At 36.8% G+C, this 4,614-nt stretch overlaps 1 long non-coding RNA gene across 1 annotated transcript; it reads right to left on the bottom strand.

The window, feature by feature from the left end:
- Positions 1 to 212: 212 nt before the first annotated feature.
- LOC131922700 (uncharacterized) lies at positions 213 to 3,660 on the bottom strand. Its single transcript, XR_009382364.1, has 2 exons — positions 3,627 to 3,660; positions 213 to 573 (listed from the first exon to the last, which is right to left on the bottom strand). It is a non-coding gene; the product is annotated as an uncharacterized LOC131922700 (long non-coding RNA).
- Positions 3,661 to 4,614: the final 954 nt, after the last annotated feature.

The following is a 4,614-nucleotide window of genomic DNA, read 5'->3' as shown; positions in this document are numbered from 1 at the left end:
GTAAGGGATTCTTAATGCTGCTGTTTACTTGAGCAGTTTTGTTCTTTGGTAAACGTCTTCCTGTGATCGATTCCCACCCCAGCCAGCACTCTTCAGAAGAAGGTTGAGAGCAGCAAAAACGATGTCAGCCTCAGCTTTCTCAGAGTGGTGGGGTTATCAATAATTCATTGGAAGTCTCAGGAACCTTGGACATAAGCACAGCACAGCTGCCCTGTGTTATAACATTTATTGCAACACTCTCAGGTTTGGACAGAAGTGTCACCACAGCTACGTCAGAACCAGTCGCTGCTGCAGTCTCAAGAAATATTGGAAGCATAGGGAGAGCTGCTGGGTTTTCTTAGTTGAAACATTTCATTGGAGGATGGTATTTAGGCATGAGAATGCATCTATAAAATTGCTTCTTAAGGAAGATTATTTTATACTCATTAATAATCATTTGTCCCCACAGCTACTCTCTAATACTTGTAACTTTTGTTTTGTTTTTGTTTTCTTGACAAGTTTCTTCATATCGTAACAGCGTGTCTGGCAGCAGGGTTCATGTTCTTCACGTGGGCTTTCTGGTCACGGTGGTGGCTGAGAGTAATGGAGAGGGGGAGTAAGTGAGTGTGGAAATGCAAAGCTGTCTCTTGTTACATTTTATCGATCTCATTCTGGTGTCATTCAATTAAGACAGAAACGTGATGGATAGTCTGCACAGATTCCTGGGTTGCCCTCCATCCATTGCAGATAAAGCCTTTGTGTTTTATTTTGGGGGAAGGGATCGAGAAAGGGCATGGACATGAGGGAGAAATCAAACCTGCTATGTGATCTGAATTACAAATCAATGCCTCTGTAAGGATGTTTCAAATGTCAAACAAGCCATATTTATCTTTTCGCACACACAGAGTATTTCTGTTGATGTATGGCTGACTAGAATATAAGGTAGGTTTAGTTTTTTTTTTTTATTTGCTTATTTTCTAATAGCCAAGATAATTAAAAAACTGAACCACATAAAGAAAAAAGACTTGACTTAATCTCATGCTGTTTTTAAAGCTGGTGAAAATGAGGAAATTCCCTTATTTTTTCTATGGCCCTGTGAACCATCACTGATCTTTTCAGCAAACAGACTTTGGAGGTAGTAACATGAAAATAATGGTTAATGTGTTTTTATAACTTTTAAATAAACCATTTTATGATTCCTATTTTACAAGCTATGCTATCTTGAGCAAAGTGTTAAAATTCTGATAGGGTGTGTTATGGCGATCCCTGTTGGTGCCATGTTTCTCCTTACCTGCACATCACCTCTTTTAACTGCTGGTGATATAGTGAGATTGACAGGAACCATGCATGTGGGTAGCTATAAAATTAGCAATTCGTGTAAGCAAAGTGGGTATTTTAAAGACATTAAAATAATTGCTGTAAACAGATATCATCAAAGCAAGTAATGCTAAGCAAACTCTCTTGGTTCCTCCCAAAATAATACAGTTTAAAACAGCATTGCTGGTTTTCCAATTAAGATTCTGGCTACTGGTAATTAATCCAACTAAAAGGCAGTGTGCTTGCTGTAAGATTATAAGCAGGAGTTGTAATACTAGAACAATGTTTTAACATCCTACTTTTTCTCCATTCTCAGCCTTTGACTTTAGAGAAGACACATGCATGCTCTAGCTTAACCTGCAATTGTTTATCTAAAAATCGATAAACATTATTACTGTTAGAATAATGCAACTAAGAATATGGAGATTCCTGCTCCATGCTTGTCCTATGGCTTTGCATATGGGCCATCAGCCACTTTTTGCTTCATCCTGAATTCCCCTTTATGGCTTTGACACTGAGTAATTTGGTCCTGTGTTAATAAGCTTGTGCAGTCATTTGTGAAAGGGATGTATACAAAGAAAAATAATGCATTTGGGACCTCCTGCTGTGAGTAAAAGAATTTTCAGATTCACATGCGCAGAAGCTAATTTATTAATCTTTATAAGGAAAATTTGGAGAACTCCCTAAAAGTCGGTCCTAAAATTTTTTGTTTACAGAATAATCTGAGTGTATTTAGGTTTAATCAAAATTTGTCAATGAAGTTTGAACTACCTCATTTGTAATAAATTAAAGGCTGTAGTTTGGGGTCTCAGAAGACATAAATTTTATTATTCAGTTATGTGAAGCAGATCATCTAATATTTGTGGTGATATTTCCTCCCTTGACTAACAATTTAACTAAAAATAAGGAATTTTGTTTGCAGGTATCAAAAAGTATATCATCTGTTTGGTTATCTACTTGAATTACTTAAGTATTCAACCAGTTTGATTTTGACCTCTAAGCATAGCTAGAATTCTATAGGACTGACTTATAACAGGTTGACTCAAAAGTATGAAAATCAGAGTGCAAAGATCTCGACAAATGGTTTATGGGACTAGATACAAAATAGAAATGAGACCTTTGTGCTTTCAACAGTGGCTGGAGAAAATAATTTTTTACTATCTTGAAATGCAGATATTCACACTTTGACTAATTTCTTCCATGCTATATTCCTCCTTTTTTTTTTTTTTTGGTATTCATCCAAAAGGGTTTATAAAGAGAAAAACTCAATATTTAATCTATAACGGGATCTACATTTTGGTGGGATCCAAGTGTTCTAGGAATCTTTTGGAAATGCCCACAAAAGTGTGTTGGTCATTTATTCAAGAGTGATTAAAATCCTTAAGAATTAACTCTCACAAATTCACCTCAATGTAGCATCCCCAATAGAGAAGAGAAAGAGGAAGATTACATCAGACAAGTGGGCATAAATATATGTTAACTGGTCAAATTCATCTCTTCTCAGTAGAGCAGGCAATCTTAAAACTCATATTAGTGTTAGGCCCTTACAAATTATAAAATCAATATAAGTACTATATATTAATTTTAATGAATGCTTTAGATAATTATCACCCAAAGTTCAAGTCAAGTAAATATTGTCCGCTATTTAGTTCATGAAAAGTTTTCTTTAAATGTACTTTACCTTATTTTTTACCTTTTATTATGTATATTAACACTGTTTCTAAAAAAAATAAATCATGGATTTGCTTGATATAGTTTAGTACAAGTAGCTAAATATAACTAAATAAAAATAGGATTTCCAAAGAACAATACAGTTAAAAAAAAATCAAGCTTGTCACTTGTAGTTAGAGATATTTGTTCTGGGTCTGTGTCTATTGTCTGCTGCTATAACAAAATATCTGAGGCTAAAGTATTTATGATAAAAATAGGCATGTTGTGTTGATAGTTTGTGAAGAAGAACGCTTAAGATCAAGTAGGCCATTTGAGAGGCTTTTCATGGAGGTTTTCTGTCAATATTGATAACCTGTCATGTTGGTGTAAGCACATGTGAGGAGGAGAGAGAAGTCTCATGGAAGGAAAGGAAGAAAATGGGCTTCAGAAGCAAGGTTTGATATTTTTGAAGCAATTCATACCTTTGGGAACTAAATGAGCTACCAGTATTTGAATATGAAATGTTCTCTGTAAGCTCATGTGCTCTGACATTTTTTTTTTTTCAGGCTGTGGTCTTTTTTTTTTTTTTTGGGAGGGGGGATGTTAGGAAACCTAAGGAAGTGAGTATAGGGAGAGGAAGAGGATCATTATCAGGGCTGGCCTTGGGTGTTATAACTTACCTTGTGTCTTGTATGAGCTCTCTGCTTCCCGTCTGTTGAGACAAAACAAACCATGTCATAAGTTCCCACCACCATGTCTTCCCCAACATAATGGACTGATAGTCCCAAAAAGTGTGATCCAGAATAGTTACACCTTAAATTGCTTCTCTTGGACATTTTGTCACAATCAGTGAGAAAGTAATGAATACATCAAGTCCCTTCAGAGAGGGCTTCCATTTTGCTCTACCTCTACAAAGTCACCTATTAATGCTTCTACAACACTACCATACTGGAGACCAGAATTACAGCTCATGGACTTTGGATGGACATATGCACATCATGTTTCAGCTATGATTAATCCATTTTGTTCCTTTGTTTTGATTTTCTCAAGTCGTAGCTTACCGCCTATATTAGTCTGGTTTCTGGTACTATGGCAACATACCTGAGCTAGAAGTGAGGTTTATTCAGCTTAAAAGTTTAGAGACCCAAAGTCCAGTATTGGATAGTCCCAGTGTTTGTATCTCTGGTGAGGCCAGATGACGTTAGGATGGGGACAGCAGTGAAAGCAGAGATGGAAGAGTGAGCCCTGCATCCAGGGAGGAACACCCCCTCCCCCACACACACATACACACTCTTGGTGCCACCATTCTTTCATATGCTTCTATCACAGGGAGGATCGAGCCACCACCACATGAAACACCCCAGAGTACACCACCAACTCAAACTAAACCCAAACCAGAATTTCAAATGCAGAATGAAGTTAGCTTAGATTTTCTGTCTTGTTCTTTCTGGAGATAGCCATGTAGATTTCACAGGTATATGGCAAACGTCCCCAAATAGTTATACTGTTTTAGAATCTTTCTGAATTTTCGAAGGCTGATCTCTCGTTTTTTGAATCAGCAAAACTGAGTCAAAGGCTTTCCCTGAGCGTTACATTCAGACTAATGTAGTCTGAGTATACAGAAGATACTCCCTTTTCCCTTGAGTAGCCCATAATGCTCTTATGCAG

Source organism: Peromyscus eremicus, chromosome 12, assembly GCF_949786415.1.
Source record: "Peromyscus eremicus chromosome 12, PerEre_H2_v1, whole genome shotgun sequence".
Taxonomy (NCBI): Eukaryota; Metazoa; Chordata; class Mammalia; order Rodentia; family Cricetidae; genus Peromyscus; species Peromyscus eremicus.
This window is presented reverse-complemented; position numbering and strand designations above follow the sequence as displayed.